Source organism: Podarcis filfolensis, assembly GCF_964270895.1.
Source record: "Podarcis filfolensis genome assembly, chromosome: 8".
Lineage (NCBI taxonomy): Eukaryota > Metazoa > Chordata > Lepidosauria > Squamata > Lacertidae > Podarcis > Podarcis filfolensis.
In genome coordinates this window covers 87,260,613-87,277,091 of record NC_139611.1, presented here as the reverse complement: position 1 = coordinate 87,277,091, position 16,479 = coordinate 87,260,613, and the positions used below count along the sequence as shown (strand labels likewise).

At 48.0% G+C, this 16,479-nt stretch overlaps 1 protein-coding gene across 2 annotated transcripts in view; it reads right to left on the bottom strand.

Moving 5' to 3' along the window:
* PAK4 (p21 (RAC1) activated kinase 4) overlaps positions 1-12,838 on the bottom strand; it is an 83,111-nt gene extending 70,273 nt beyond the window's left edge. For both annotated transcript variants that reach the window (XM_083627188.1, XM_083627191.1), the window contains exon 1: positions 12,719-12,838. The gene's annotated coding sequence lies outside the window, so the exon portion shown is untranslated. The remainder of the gene's footprint in view (positions 1-12,718) is intronic.
* Between the last annotated feature and the right edge of the window lie 3,641 nt (positions 12,839-16,479).

The window sequence follows — 16,479 nt, the reverse complement described above, 5'->3', positions numbered from 1 at the left end:
GGCGCTGTGAGTTAAACCACTGTGCTGCTTGGGTTTGCCGATTGAAAGGTCGGCTGTTCGAATCCCCGCAACGGGGTGAGCTCCCGTTGCTCGGTCCCTGCTCCTGCCAACCTAGCAGTTTGAAAGCACACAGTGCAAGTAGATAAATAGGTACTGCTCCGGCGGGAAGGTAAATGGCATTTCCACGCACTGCTCTGGTTTCACCAGAATCGGTTTAGTCATGCTGGCCCCATGACCCAGAAAAACTGTCTGCGGAAGCGGACAAACATCAGCTCCCTCAGCCTGTAAAGCGAGATGAGCGCCGCAACCCCAGAGTCGTTCACGACTGGACTTAACTGTCAGGGGTCCCTTTACCTTTACAGTGGTACCTCGGGTTAAGTACTTAATTCGTTCCAGAGGTCTGTTCTTAACCTGAAACTGTTCTTAACCTGAAGCACCACTTTAGCTAATGGGGCCTCTCACTGCTGCTGCACCGCCGGAGCCCAATTTCTGTTCTCCTCCTGAAGCAAAGTTCTTAACCTGAAGCACTATTTCTGGGTTAGCAGAGTCTGTAACCTGAAGCGTATGTAACCTGAAGCGTATGTAACCCAAGGTACCACTGTACCTTTAATCACATGAGAGGGAGGTTTGAGCTTCCTTTTCCTCTGCAGTTCCTGAGCTTAAGTGTGCATCTCTCAGATGCAACTGGCTCGAAAGGAAGAAGTTCCCCCTCTGCAGCATTTTATTTCCAAGAGCAGCTTGCACAAGAGATGGTGCTTCAATCACTGGTGAAGTGGAGGAGGGGAAATGCAGAGAAGTGCAGATCCTTCTGGGCTTTTATCTAGAGCAGGAGCAATGAACTCACCTGCACAAGCACTACAGTTACTGGGAAACAAATAAAGGGATAATGAAACTTTCCAGTTTAATTGCGTGACAGACAGACAAATTAGCATAGAAGCAGCCTGAGAATGAAGGCAACAATCACAAAGAGGTCGGGTCCATTCCTTTTACCTGATGCAGCTCCTAACTTCACGCCAGCATTTCAAACAGTAATAATTATTCGGAAGATGGTCTGCAAATCCAGTTAAAAGCTAGAGACCGAAATTCAGCTGGCTGCGTATCTTTTGTTAAGGTGTTTTACAAGTTGACCCGATTCATAATAATAATAATAATAATAATAATTTATTATTTATACCCCGCCCATCTGGCTGGGCCTCCCCAGCCACTCTGGGCAGCTTCCATAAAAACCAAAAATACAGTAAAATATCACACGTTAAAAACTTCCCTGAACAGGGCTGCCTTAAGATGTCTTCTGAATGTCAGGTAGTTGTTTATCGCTTTGACATCTGCTGGAAGGGCGTTCCACAGGGCGGGCGCCACTACCGAGAAGGCCCTCTGCCTGGTTCCCTGTAGCTTTGCTTCTCGCAATGAGGGAACCGCCAGAAGGCCCTTGGCGCTGGACCTCAGCGTCCGGGCAGAATGATGGGGGTGGAGACGCTCCTTCAGGTATACTGGACCGAGGCCGTTTAGGGCTTTAAAGGTCAGCACCAACACTTTGAATTGTGCTCGGAAACGTACTGGGAGCCAATGTAGGTCTTTCAAGACTGGTGTTATATGGTCTTGGCGGCCGCCCCCAGTCACCAGTCTAGCTGCCGCATTCTGGATTAGTTGTAGTTTCCGAGTCACCTTCAAAGGTAGCCCCACGTAGAGTGCATTGCAGTAGTCCAAGCGGGAGATAACCAGAGCATGCACCACTCTGGCGAGACAGTCCGCAGGCAGATAGGGTCTCAGCCTACGTACCAGATGGAGCTGGTAAACAGCTGCCCTGGACACAGATTTGACCTGTGCCTCCATGGACAGCTGTGAGTCCAAAATGACTCCCAGGCTGCGCACCTGGTCCTTCAGGGGCACAGTTACCCCATTCAGGACCAGGGAATCCTCCACACCTGCCCGCCTCCTGTCCCCCAAAAACAGTACTTCTGTCTTGTCAGGATTCAACCTCAATCTGTTAGCCGCCATCCATCCTCCAACCGCTTCCAGACACTCACACAGGACCTTCACCGCCCTCACTGGTTCTGATTTAAAAGAGAGGTAGAGCTGGGTATCATCCGCATACTGATGAACACCCAGCCCAAACCTCCTGGTGATCTCTCCCAGCGGCTCCTGGCTCTCCCAGCCAGGAGTCAACACCTCTGAGATCAGTGGCGCTCCCTCCCAGGGAATCACGCTGAGGAATGCAGCTGTGCTGATTCTAATAAACTGGGCCTTCTGCTCAGTGTTCCTGCTCTGTGGGTGTAAGCAAAATAATAGATCAACACAGCTGTCTGTCCTTTTGGAATCTTCTTAAGGGAACGGAGGCTGCCCTGCGCTTCACCAACTACCAGAACACCACAGCTATTTCAAGGAGCCAACTCAAAAGGGTTAAAGAACAACAAGGTGAGGAATATGAGAAGGGTGGGATTATGGAAGTCTAAGGCCCTGAGAGCTGGGGGTTCCTGCCCCCCCTAATATCCTCTCTGCCTAGTTCTGAAATCTCCCATTAAAGCCACATAAAGGGAGCAGGTGCCAGCAAAAAGCAGAGGTTTTCTTCCTTGGAGGAAAGCAAAGCAGCACAAAGATATTTTTCCCCCCAATGCGGGTGCACAAATGCTGCTGCTGAGCTGTGTTTGGGACTTACGCAGCAGCCTGCCTCACTGGGCCCATACAAGAGAATTAGCTATCTGGGATTAGCCAAATCAGCAAAGCGTTCAGAAATTGCCTCTCTTTTCTTTCCTGAATGAGTGTGTTCCCATTAAGCCTGGAGAGAAAAGGAGGGTGGGGGGAGGGATGGAGGAAGAAGAGCACAGTTAAAGCAGCACACTTCCATCTTAACAATTATGGAAACCTTGGAGAAAAGCAAGGCCCAAATCCTGAGCAAAGCCTTGCGCAAGCTGGGAGATATCAGCTGCACAAGGACGATGCATAACGGTTGTTTTTCAAAAGCAGACTGCCTGACTCCACTTTGCAAATTCCTCTGTGCCAGAGAAAATCTGCTTTTATTAAGAGACGCAGGTGCAGTTGAACTCAAGGGCAAGAGGCAAGGTTGGGTAGCCAGGAAATTTCTTGCACAACAGCAACAAAAAAAGTCATTCGCGGCAGAAATGGGCAAGCCATTAACATTCGAGTGCTGCCCACACCATTGCAGGGCGGGTGGAGAAGAGAGAGAGTCAGCAATGAGACCTTGGATTTGGGGGATCCATTCACAAAACCGCCTGATACCCAATTGGCTTCAAGACCTACAGCATCTAGAAGACGAGGCTAGGGGTATGTAATCTATACAGTTCATTTAGTTAACTTAATAATATTTTTCTACCGCTTACCATTAGAAGTGAATTCTCAAATGCATCCCAGCAGATCACAGAGCTCAAACCTGGCTGCCATGCTACTAGAGCCCGGCACTGATTCAGTGCCATAATGGATGCTCAGAACAGACCTTCGAAATGCCCTGGAAGAGGAACCCCAATAAACCAGGCTAGAGAAGATCAGAGACGCACTAACAGGCAAAACTGGAGGCAGCGGACAAGTTCGCTGAGCAGGGGGGCAGAGCCCCACCACCACCCTGAACTTGCCTGTTCTCCCAGCCCCTGAAAGCCCACGGAAGATAAATTACTCAAGAGTGTCAAAGGATAACTTGGCTCCCAGCTGTAACACAGATCCGTTAGTTATGTGGAGGTGGGGCTTGGTCGGGCGATCAGAGCTTGCACAAGCACGTCCAGCCTCAGACCTGCCTTGAGGTTTTACAAGCCATGTATGGACACTATCTGATTTTCAGAGGGAAGCTTCACTGGCTGCTTATTTGCTCCTGGGTGTAATTTAATATGCAGGTTTTGAGCTTTGAAGTCCTAAATGGCCGGGGTCCTGAGTACCTTAGGAAGCACCTGCTCCCATACATCCCGCCCCGTTCTCTGAGATTGACAAGAGAGACATTTGGGGTGGCTGGAAGACACAGGGGCTCAACATATACATTCGTGGTGCCACTCCATCTGCAGAGCCTGCTTCCCCAGGAAATCTTTCCTTGTTGTCCGTTCAACAGCCGGCAAAAACATTTCTTCTTTTTCAAGAATTCCTTCTGGCTGACTGTGCCCTGTTCTTAACTGCTGCTGCTGCTTCATATATCTGTCTTTGGCTTTTAGGATTATGTTGGTGTTTTGTGAATTTTTTATTACTGCTTTATTTCACTGCCATGTTGCATGCCACTCCAAGTGCCGTTCTGGCAGAAAATGCGGCTTTAAATTGTTGGAAGTACAGGCATACCAACAGACAGTCTAATGGATTCTCAGAGTACTTCCATTTTTAATCAATTCGGAGTTTGCTGCCTTAAAATTGCAGCCACGCTACTTTGTTCTCCTGCAGTGTTAAGACAACAGGCTCCCCATCTGTCTTGTGTCTACTTCCCCTGCCCAATTATCACATTTCCACATGTCAGGCTATTTGCATCTGCAAGTCACCAAAGTAATACCATTCAAGTTCAATGTCACTCTAAATATATATATACATGTGTGTGTGTGTGTGTGTGTGAGAGAGAGAGAGAGAGCGCTAAAATTATTCCTAGACACCAGAAGTGGCTTTTTAAGGTGATAGAATTAAACTTAGGCACCTTGCAGCACAAGCCTTAAAAAATAATAATTAAAGCTTCCGGGTATCAGATTTTGAGATGCCTGGCTGTCCATACGACCACATTATCAATATGCATCCATGAAATTGTGAATAGCACAAAGGGCACAGGCAAGAGGCTTCCACCCTGTCCAGTCTATGAACACATCAAACTGTACACTGAACAGATGGGAGACTCCCCCCCCCTTGAGCATAGATGTTCAAAGAGACAGTCTTCCATATGTTCTTCAGGCACTCAAAATTAGAGCATAAGGCTCTGCAAAATAACGAGGCTTCCGACTCAGATGTAAAAATATCTCTTCCTCCTCCCCCCCCATCTCTTCCTTTCCACTCAAAACCATGAAATTTTTCATTTGAAAGAAGACAAAAATCAAGTAGCAAGGTTTCAACATGAAGACTTTTTAAAAAAGCAGACCTTTTTTTACATACAGGCTGCACTTGGTTACACCTACATGGGCTCCCCGTACGTTTCCGAGCACAATTCAAAGTGTTGGTGCTGACCTTTAAAGCCCTAAACAGCATCAGCCCAGTATACCTGAAGGAGCGTCTCCACCCCCATCGTTCTGCCTGGACACTGAGGTCCAGCTCCAAGGGCCTTCTGGCGGTTCCCTCACTGCAAGAAGCGAAGTTACAGGGAACTAGGCAGAGGGCCTTCTCGGTAGTGGTGCCTGCCCTGTGGAACGCCCTCCCATCAGATGTCAAAGAAATAAACAACTATCTGAAATTTAGAGGACATCTGAAGGATCACAGGGCGGTTTACAGTACAAAACCACAAAAATACATAGCAACAAACCAAACAATATCCCCCTTGATAATCACAGGTGCCAGGTAAGCGATGCCCCGGGGTCAAATTTTAGATCGTAAGCATCTCAGGGCAGGGATCTTTCTTCTTGGGCTCCCTACAACAATAAGCTATACATATAACAGTTGAAAATATTAAGTACAATTTTACACACAGAATTCATTAAGAGGGAAGCAAATGCTTCTGGTTTTAAAAAAATTAGATAAATTCATGGAGCAGAGGTCTCATCTACACCTAGTCAAGCATCATGTTACCCACAGTGGCCAACCAGATCCCTGTGATAAGTAAGGCCTGAGAGCAACCTCAGCTCTTCCCACTTGGGATTCCCATCAAATGGGATTCAGAATCCTCCTACTCCTGGTGGTGGAGGCAGAACACAGCCACTGCGGCTCACACCCGCCAATAGCCTTATCCTCCAGAAATTGGGCTAAACCCCTTTTAAAGCCATTCAACTTTCTGGCTGTCACCACACCTTGTGGCAGAAGAGTCCATGTTTTTAACATTCAGCTTCCTCATCAGATGGTCCTGGGCTCTGGTACTATGAGACAGATGAAAACTTCCTTTTCCCCCAGACCACCCAGTCCTTTATCACTTTTCCTCCCCACAAACTAAAAGACCCCCAACATTGCCACCTTATTTCCATGGGGAGGGGCTCCAGCCCCTGTGACAACAAAGGAGAGCCTCCTCATGCAGAGGCAATATACCACAGAATATACCACATGATTGTAAGTTTCTGCTAGGAGTTGGAAAGGTGGACTAGACCGAACCATATTCTGATCAAGAATAGGCAAGGAGTTTGGTTCTGAAGTTACTCATAAGAACAAGCTCAAGCAGAATTTTCATTCAAATCTTTGTGGCCAATGCAAGCAGCATCTTTTAAAGAGAGGACATTGGGAGATTTGGGGAAATGCAGTAGTACAGCAGGGAGTCTGAATGACCAGAACTTTGGGGTAATACAAGACAGGACCACCTTGTGCATAGCCAGGCCCCTCTCCTCCCACTGCCTACATGCAGTCCGCTTCCTGAACTCAACAACGATGCTTCCGGAGTCTTATTTCCACAAGTCTTTTTATCCCCAGCCAGAGTTGTAAGAGGCAAAGAACAATATATTTATTCATCCAGCAGGTTTGTTCCGTTACCAGAAGTTGAGCATTTTCTTTAAAATGTTGCTGGGATTAGTTAATGTTTTCGCTGGCAAGAGAAAGCTGCTTCTTGGCTAGCTTTCAGGCCTTGTTTGGTGCTTCATATTGAAAGCATTCTTTCGCGTTGCCAGAGTCAATCACATCTCTTCCCCCTCCAACCTTGCAGCTGGGGGTTTCCAGCAAACGGCAATTTGTAGATACCCAGTAAGAATCACAGCTCACCCCCCAGGGCTCTTTTGCCCCAGGGTTCATTAGACCCTGAGAATTCTAGTTCTCATCTTGTTTAAAGCAGCAAGTTTCTAGCCCTCACCATTTGTAGAGAGGCAACTCCAACGGCAAACATTTCAAAGCCAAATAATTCTTCCTCCCCCTCATGAAGAATTTGCAATTGTGCCACATGCCTTAGGGACTATTGCCAGGTTTACAAATGGTTTCGTCTTCAGTTTCCCTGGGTTCTCCTTTGGTTGCTTCCTTGCTGAGAGATCCTCTCCTCCTTTGAAGTGGTTCCAAGCTAGTTATTATACACAACAGTGTCAGCTTGCCAGAAGGGGCCAAGAGCTACAGATCTGCTTTTTGCATCGGAGGGTTTGTCAATTTCGTGAAACATTTTGAGAGTGCTTTTGTATTTCTTCCATGGTTAGTTATTATCATGAGACACAACCCCCTGCAACAAACCTCTCTTTTGGTTGGCATGTCCAAGGGGTAAAAGAGGTTAAAATGCGCTGGAAGACAATCAACTCCTGGCAAGACTAGACTCGCTTTTACTACAGACCTAGACAAACACAATTTTGCGTCATCCATCTCATATATATCATGGGACAATCAGTATCAGCATCAGTTCTACTGGTGGATAGAAATCAGTTTCGTAGAGAAACCCACTGACCTTGTGAAAGAGCTACAATACACAGCACTCAGTCAAGCTACATGACTGGGACATCCTGGGATGCCTTACTGGTGCAGGCAGGGGTTGTTCCCCCAATTAACTGGAGACAGCATCTGATCCATAACTGGGTAAACAAGCCTGCAGAAATGCATCTGATAAGGAGCTACCTGAACACATAGGCCACCTCTTTATTCTGAGCAAGGGTTTATTGGGAGCAGATTTCTTCCATCACTTGCTCAGCTCACAAGGTCCAAGAGATCCCATGATAGATGGTAGCAGCTAGTGTAGTAGCTAGCACCGAGCTTGGATCAGGAAAACCCCAAACCAGACTCCTCTTAAGCTGCCAGACAGAGAGGGTGGCCCTGGGCAAGTGACACTCTCTTGGCTAATGGTTAAAACACCCCTTCTGAGCTCTTCTGAAAAACAAGGGTACAAATATTGATTGCACACTGCTGACAAGTTACATTTCGGACGCTTGGCCCATGGGGGAGATAAGGATTTGGCCCTTGGGCTGGATCCTATTTCCCCAAGTCTGTTTCTCAAGTTACATTTCTGTAACCATAAGAGCTAGAATTAAAACAATATACAGTGGTACCTCAGGATGCGAACGGGATCCGTTCTGGAGCCCCGTTTGCATCCTGAATGGAACGTAAGACGTGATGGCATGTCTGCACATGTCGCGTTTTGCCGCTTCTGCACTCTGTTACTTCCGGGTTGCCACGGAGTGCAACCCGAAAGCGCTCAACCTGAAGCACATTCAACCCGCGGTATGACTGCACTGCTGTATGGAGTGTCCCTACTGAGGGCCCTAGCCAGCTATGCCCTGCTCCAGGATACTCCATTCCCTCACCTCTAAGCAGTGAGCCAGCATCTCATGGAATTGAATACGCTCAGATCTTACTGGCTGTTTCGCCTCCTCTCCCTGCCCTTCATGTATTCCAAAGCCTTCTGATACCGCCTTCTTTTGCATGGATGGTGCCATTTTGGACACACAAGGACCAGCACTCAGAGATCTGAGTTTACTGTTATTGCATTATGTTACAGTAATGGATTCTCCAGGTGCGTGTGAACCACATACAAACACTTGAAGAAATGAATGTGGCTTGTGGGCTGCTGTAGGAAGTGCAAATCCAAAGCAACCAAAAGGGGAATCGCTCCACTCCAAAGAAAAACAAAACAAAAAAAGCTTTTGCAGATGATAGAGGAACACCCCCATCCCAAACCAAATTAGCTCTGTCACAAGCCAAAAGATTAGATAAGGACCTCCTGGATTTGCTGCACTCCCAGCCTGGAAATTTTACAACGGCTGCCCCACAACTGTGGAACATCCCCAGGGCTGCACATTTGGCAAAGAGAAGCCTGCTTGCTGGTGTCTGTAACTACAACAACACAACACACTCGCTCTGAGTGTTGCTGCAGAGCTTTGATCGTCACACCAGATGTATTAATTGCCCTTCCTAAGTGAATTACAAGCCAGCGCCCTGTCCATTTTGACGAGATGTATCAATCAGAAGAAGCAACTCTGCCAAGAGAAAAGCCTCCGGAAGCACGTCCCCCAATCAATATGCTTTTAGAGAAAGGCGATACTTTTCAAGCACATCCACCAAAGGGGACTGGTCGGCACCCTCCTGCATAAACAGAAACGTCTCTGGGTGGGCAGAGGCCAAGGCTTGCTTCACTTTTATATTTTCACTTGCATTTCACTTCCCAGCAATTAGAGGCATTTCCACTCTAGCTAATTGAAGGAGATTTAGAAATCGCCTGTTGGAGACATCTGCTCAATGGACGATAGGAAAAAGGGGTCAGCTCATGCAAGCTCCATCCCAAGAGATTACAGCCACTCTGGCAGAGGTGCCCCCCTGGATACCGCCCCACCCAATGAAACGAGCGAAGAAGTGTTATGGATAAGGTTCCGTTTCGTCTCGCAATAAGCTGTGTTGCAATGCCACAGCCCAAACTGCTGCTTTTTCAAGTGGCATTCCTTCCCACATGAAATGTCCTTTGCCCCCCGCCGATCAACCTTCAGGCTATGATGGGCTCTCCAAACACCACTCTGGCTAGTTCATGGGTAGGCAAACTACGGTAAGTCGTGGGGGCAGGATCCGGCCCAATCGGCTTCTAAATCCAGCCTGCGGATGGTCCGGGAATCAGCATGTTTTTACATGAGTAGATGCATCTCTGGGTTATTTGTGGGGCCTGCCTGGTGTTTTTACATAAACAGAATGTGTGCTTTTATTTAAAATGCATCTCTGGGTTATTTGTGGGGCATAGGAATTCATTCTTTTTTCCCCCTTCAAAATATAGTCCGGCCCCCCACAAGGTCTGAGAGACAGTGGACCGGCCCCCTGCTGAAAAAGTTGCTGACCCCTGGGCTAGTTGATACATTCACTCAATTTGGATACGCAGCTCATAATAACCACAGGCAGCTTTTTGGACAGTGGTTATTTGTCTCCGTTGACAAGGGTTTCTGTTGCAGGACAGCCTTTGAAACGGCAGAAGGCCAATTCTGCCAAGTAGCAGAAGGGTGTTTTACCATTTTCAGCGGCGGAAAACTGTTGGCACATTATTTCAGGCTCAATAAATACAGACTGATCATTTCTGTGAGTACAAAACATATGCTGTTTATGGAATAAAGAATGAGGGAGAATCGGGAACGTGCCAAACTCTTATAAGCCACATGCCACGGTTCCTTGCTCCTGCCCCCTTGACCCTTCATGCCCACACTATCTCATAAACAGCCACCTTCACCTGCTCGCATTATTTCTTCGGATGCATAGCCTGTTCTGTCACAAAGGTCTAATGGCAAGAAACTAGAGAAAGACAGTGTAGTCTAGTTGTTAAGCGTGCCGGTGTGGGACCTGGGAGGCCAGGGTTCCAATATCCCATTCAACCATGAAGCTCACTTGGTGATCTGGGAGGCCAGTCACTGCCTCTCAGCCTAACCTACCTCACAGGGTTGTTGTGGGGATTGAAGGGGGAGAACTATGTACACCAATTAGAGCCCCTTGGAGAAAATTCACCCCAAGTCAACCCATAATAAGAGAGTTTCATAACTGAGGGGGGTGGGGGGAGACAGAAGACAGTCATTGTGACTTGTCCACCCCAAGCAGCCCTCGCTTCATCTCCCCTCTAGCAGCTGTTGCAGCCATCCCTACAATATTCTGTGTTTTGGTTGTGGGGGCATTGTTTTGTTTGTCATTACGTTGTGTATTTTTGTGTGTTTTGTATTGTAAACCACCCTGCGGCCCCCTCAGATGAAGGGTGGTGTTGAAATTAAATAAAGAAAAAGAGACCCCTTTCCCTATAGGGAGCAGCTCATGTGTTAAGGTCCTCAGCCGAGATTGCCAGAGGTTGGGGTTGGCACGGGGCAAGGACTTTTTAGCTGCAGCACTGCGCCTGGACAACACCTCTCCCCACTCGCAGGTGTGTGTGTGTGTGTGGCCCCTTCACTGCAGGCCTGTCATCAAGACAATACCTTTTCTTCTTTAAGATGGCCCTTGGGGCCTTGCCTCCTGCCTCTCCCAGGTGGTGGTGTTCCCCCCAGTACATATTGATGACGAAATGGCTTCACTGCAGTTCCTTCTTTCCCATTGCATTTTATCATTTTATGAACGTGGGCTTAATGTTCAGCTTCAGCTGGAAAAGGCAGCTAACGAATGCCACAAACGAGTCAGTAGAACCCTCCCCTCGTCCCCATCCCCCCAGGATCCCCCATCGCACCCCCTTTCTCCCCCAAGGACAACCCCCCCCACTGAATTCCAACCCAGTGATCTTCACCCAACACACACATTCTGCTGCTTCTCACAAATCCCCCTTCCACAAATCCCAGCCCAGCCCCTTGGTACCCCTCAAATCCCGCTGCCCTTCCACGCCCCAGAAAGAACCGGCGCTGGTTTAGTGGTTAGAGCGTCAGACCTGGGAGAGACCAGGGTTCAAATCCCGCCCCCAAGCCATGAAGCTCACCAAGGGGGGGTGACCTGGGAGGCCAGTCACTGCCTCTCAGCCTAACCTACCTCGCAGGGTTGTTGTGGGGATTGAAGGGGGAGAACTATGTACACCAATTAGAGCCCCTTGGAGAAAATTCACCCCAAGTCAACCCATAATAAGAGAGTTTCATAACTGAGGGGGGTGGGGGGGAGACAGAAGACAGTCATTGTGACTTGTAAGCTATCAGCTTACCCTCCCTCCCATCCTACCTCGGAGGGTTATTGCGAGGATAAAATAGGGGGGGGGGGCAACTTGAGCTCCTTGGAGCAGAGGATGGGATGTGAATGGCTGCTACTATTCTGACTGCATTTCTTACCTGTCCTTTAACTACACTGGGTGCATGGCTTAGCTAAGACCTGGGAGACCAGGGTTCAAATCCCCACCCAGCCATGAAGCTCAGGGGGTGGGGGGTGACCTTGGGGGGCCACCACTTACCCTCCTCCAACGGAGGATTATTGTGAGGATAAAATGGGGGGGGGGCAACTTGAGCTTCCTGGAGCAGAGGGTGGGATGCGAATGGCTGCTACTATTATGACTGCATTTCTTACCTGAAACAAGAGCTTTCCAATGCCAATACGCAGGCGAAGGCAAATACTTAATTTTATTTATGCTGTCTAATTTTAAATTGCTGTTATGGCCTAATCTGTATGGAAATTGTCCTTTGTTTTTTCCCGGTGTTATGCTTTGCTGACTAGCTGTACGAGTTAATCTGGTCTGTGACCGTTTAATAAAATTTGATTTGATTCTTACCTGTCCTTTCCCTGGTACCTGTCCTTTCCCTGGTACCTGTCCTTTCCATGGTACCTGTCCTTTCCCTGGTGCATGGCTTAGCTAAGATCTGGGAGAGACCAGGGTTCAAATCCCGACCCAGCCATGAAGCTCACCGTGGGGGGGCAGTGTTTTTGACCTTGGGGGGCATCGCTTACCTGTCCTTTACCTGCACAGGGTGCATGGCCTAGCTAAGACCTGGCGGGGGGGGGGAGACCAGGGTTCAAATCCTGACACCCTCCCCCACTTCAGCCCTGGCGCCCCCTCACTCCCTCCCTCACTGGCCTACCTGGCAGGGCTGTGGCGAGGATAAAAACAGGGAGGAGGATTTGAACCCCGTCCCGGTGGGGGGGGGCGAGAAGAGAGGGGGCCAAGGTGGGATATGAAGAGCGGAAATGTCGATAAATGAACCCCGCCAACAACAACCCCGCAAGGTGGGCCACCCCCGAGAACACTCCCCCCCCTCACCCGCTTCCAATTCCGCGCCCCTTCCCCGCTGCCTGCCTTCTCTCTCGCTCCCGGGTCCGCGCGGCGGCCTCCCTTCCTCCTCCTCCTCCTCGCCGCCTCCCGGTTCCTCTCAGGGCGCCCCTCGCCGCGCCGCCGCCATCTTGGGAGCCGGCCCAGCCGAAGCCAGGCAACATCCGGGCACAAGCCCGCTCTCCCGCCGTCGCCACGGCAACAGCCGCCACGCCCCCTCCCTCCCCGCCGCACAGCCGAGGAGGCTTCCGATTGGCGGCGCTCCTCGGGGGGGGGCGTGGCCCAGCAGCACGGGGAGCGAGGGGAGGGGGAGGAGCCCGCGCGCCTATTGGCTGCCTCAAGGAATGATTGACGGGGAGAGGAGAAAGGAGGGGTGGGAGGGAACTCACCCTAACTGTACATACATTGATATTATCATTATTATTGATTTTTTCTTTCCAGTAGCACCTTAAAGACCAACTAAGTTAGTTCTTGGTATGAGCTTTCGTGTGCATGCACACTTCTTCAGATACACTGAAACAGAAGTTGCCAGATCCTTTTTGGACACTACTATAAAAATACGGATCCTTTTTGGACACTACTATAAAAATACAGGATGGACGCATAGACACCACCTTATACCGTAAACCAACTGACCGACAAACATATCTACATGCCTCTAGCTACCATCCCAAACAAACCAAACAGTCCATTGTATATAGCCAGGCACTACGTTACAGCCGTATCTGTTCCAATTCTACAGACAGAGACTCTCACCTAAGAGATCTACAGCAAACCTTTTTAGAACTAAAATACCCAGCAGATGAAGTTAGACAACAGATCAACAGAGCCAGACAGATACCCAGAGAGAACTTGCTGCAAGACAGACCCAAAAAAGAAAATAACAGAACACCTCTAGTCATCACATACAGCTCCCAAGTCAAAACAGTACAACGCATCATCAGAGATCTACAACCTCTCCTGGACAATGACAGTTCTCTTTCTCAAGCTCTGGGAGGAAGACCTTTCATTGCCTACAGACAGCCACCCAATCTTAAACAACTCCTAACCCACAATAATACTACAACCAGACGTAACACGGACACTGGCACCAGAGCCTGCAATAAACCCAGATGCCAACTTTGCTGCCACATACACCCGGACAACACCATTACTGGCCCCAACAACATCACACATACCATCTCGGGACTATTTAATTGCTCATCGTCTAACATTGTATATGCCATCAAATGCCAACAGTGTCCCTCAGCTCTCTATATTGGACAAACAGGCCAAACCTTACGCCAAAGAATAAACGGACATAAATCGGACATCAAGAATCACAAGACAGAGAAACCAGTAGGAGAACACTTCAATCTCCCAGGACATTCTATACAAGATCTCAAAGTAGCTGTATTACTACAAAGGAATTTCAGAAATAGACTGGAAAGAGAAGCTGCTGAATTGCAACTCATTACCAAACTTAAAACCATGGAGAGACCTGGTCTGAACAAAGACATTGGATTCTTATCTCATTATACATGACAAAGCCATTTTTCACCTTCTCACCCCTTGCTTTTTCCTGTAAGACCTATTGCAGTCGTTAAGAGCCGTCAACAGGCTCATCTCAGCTATCTGCCAACCACCCATTCCCACCACCCTTCTGAGTAATACCCCTCCCCACCTTCTCACTATATAGAAGGATCTGGCAACTTCTGTTTCAGTGTATCTGACGAAGTGTGCATGCACACGAAAGCTCATACCAAGAACTAACTTAGTTGGTCTTTAAGGTGCTACTGGAAAGAAAAAATTTTTTTTGTTTTGACTATGGCAGACCAACACGGCTACCTATCTGTAACCATTATTATTGATGTTATTGTTATTCACATTGATAATACTGATTTAAAATCCGGCAATATGAAATAATTGTGAATATATTAATATGACCCTTGTAATTAATCCAATCATTAATCTATGTAATGATTAGTATAAAATAATTATACTTGTGAATACATTAATGTAATTAACCAAATCACGCATATCGACGGTATTAACATGGATAACTGTAAGTATAAAATAATTATAACGATATATATTAGTGCAAGAGCAACTAAATATATTAGTGCAACTAAATATATTAGTGTAATTATGCTAAATATGCATATTGATAGTTTTAATTTTGATAATCGTAAGTATAAAATAATTATAACTGTAAGTACATTAACATGAACGACTAATAGTAATGGCATTGATTTTATCAAAACCGTCGTATAAAAGTTATTATCAGTGAAAATACATTAACATGATTAATCTGATTTTCAGGATTAATGGTATTAATTTTAATAATCATCATGACCGTTTTGTTTTTGTTTTCCTAAATTCATAGTTTAGGGCAGGCAACCTTTCCTCTGGGGTGCTTCTTTGCTCCCTGTATTTATCATCACAACAACAGCAACCTTGTAGGGTAGGCTCCGGAGAGAGGTTACCCCCAGCAAGCATCCTGGCTGCATGGGGATTCGAACCCTTGTGTCTCCAGGGTTCTAGGCCAGAAGCCTAGCCCAAACCTTTGTGCAAATAAGTCCTGTTTTGCAATTAAACGAAAGGAGGGCTGTTTTTTGGGTGGGAGGATGAAATGAGCCTGGCATGTGAATTTGTAAGAAAACGTGGAAATTTAAAGTAATATTCAGTCCTCCTAAATTTGGGACTCCGTTGCAGAGCAAGGGTGCCCCCTCGCGGGCAGTGCAGCAAAAGCCAAATAGAGGAATGTAGGAACTGCTCCATCAAGTTCAGTATTGTCTACACTGACTGGCAGTGTCTCTCCAAGCTTTCAGGGCATAGCTGTCAACTTACAGATTTGAAAATAAGGGACCAGCAGCCTCGAAAATAAGGGATCAGCAGCCAAAATAAGGGATTTTGGCTTGGCTTTTACAGAAATCCGGCACTGATGGAGCCATGCTGCTTTTGCTGCCACTGACTGTGTTTTGCAGGGGGTTGGACTAGATGATCCTAAGGGTCTACAACTCCCACCAAAGAAGAATAGCAGACAAAACTGATGAACGACGTTGAGATGGCAAAGCTTACAGGCAGAATTAGAAACCAGGAAGAGGACCTCTTTCATAAAAAATGGGGAAAGTTTATAATTTAGTTGAAAAGCTATTGTCAAGAGTTACATACATTGGTAGGATTGACAGAAAACTTGTAGTAAAAATTTGAACTATGGATGGACAAATGATTTATAAAAATAGAGTTATGAAAGGGATGCAGAGGGGGAAATCACTACGTTAAGATGCTGCACTGGTTGGAGGGGATGCTAAGCGGCACGTCGGGGCTGCCGTCGTCCTGGTGCGAGGAGTTCCATCGGCTCTTCCCCGCCCGAGAGAGAGGGAGGGAGGGAGACTCTTTCCCACACCGCCCGTGAGCCCGGCATGAGGCGGTTGTGGCGCCGCCACAGCCGCTGAAGCGCCGCCCTTCTGCGTCCCTCCCCATCCCCTCCTCTTCCTCCTCCCTCAGGCGCCTCCTCAGCCACCACCACCGCCTCCAGCTTCCCCTGGCAGCGCGGTGGAAGTCTCGTAAGAGAGGGGCTGCCTGTCCGCCTGCTGCCACCCGTCTCCTCACGACGCGCCCGAGGGGGAAAAGGGAGAGACAGAGACGCGGCAGCTCGTGCGCTCTCTCTCTCTCTCGCAGCGGAGGACCCCGAGCCGCTGCTTCCCTCCCGAGCCGGGCGAGCGTGAAACCCGGGAAATTTAAGGGACATCATCAATATGGGACAGCAGCGGAATACGGCGCTGGGATAAGGGAGTTTCCTGCCA